Below are 649 nucleotides of genomic sequence, written 5' to 3'. Positions count from 1 at the left end.
GCAATGCGATCGATCCCCTTGTTGATTCAGTGCGGCTGCTTAGGATGCTTCCGCTCTGGTAGACTGATAATTAATTTTGTGGGCGCAAACGCCAAGAAGGTCGCGCAACGGCTAGAAAAGAGCAGGGGGAAATGCGAGTTGCCGTTTTTAAAGCATCGGCTGCTGGCGGAGCAGAGCAGCCGAGGGGAGGGGACGTGGGAGCAACGGCTACCGGGGCGACCGAGACCCACGGGAATTGTAAAGAACGGGCGAGCAAGACAAAAGGTGATCTTGCCCAAATTCGCTGAAATAATTTGTCCACCTTTGCTCAGCAAATTCGCGCGCCCGCACCTATACGAAGTAAAAATGGGGCCACCAGTACAACAATTGTCTTAAAAAAAGTTTTAGTTTCAAAATCAATTGTATATCCCCCATCCATCCACACCGACCCACCACCCGCCGGCCCAACTGCTTGTCGCCGCCTCCTCCTTGCCTAAATCATCGTCTCCATTGTGTTGCTGCCATCCCCCAGCCTTCCCATGAAAGACCCACACCAGTTGTGTTGTATCGCCGACGACTCTGCACCCTTTCTCGCCCAAACCAGACAACCTGTTGCTATTCACACCCACCCACCCACCCACCCACAAACACCCGTATAGCCGGCTGAACT

This window comes from Triticum dicoccoides, chromosome 5B (genome assembly GCF_002162155.2).
Source record: "Triticum dicoccoides isolate Atlit2015 ecotype Zavitan chromosome 5B, WEW_v2.0, whole genome shotgun sequence".
In the NCBI taxonomy this organism is placed as follows: Eukaryota; Viridiplantae; Streptophyta; class Magnoliopsida; order Poales; family Poaceae; genus Triticum; species Triticum dicoccoides.
The sequence above is the reverse complement of the archived record's forward strand: the minus strand, read 5'-3'. Positions refer to the sequence as shown.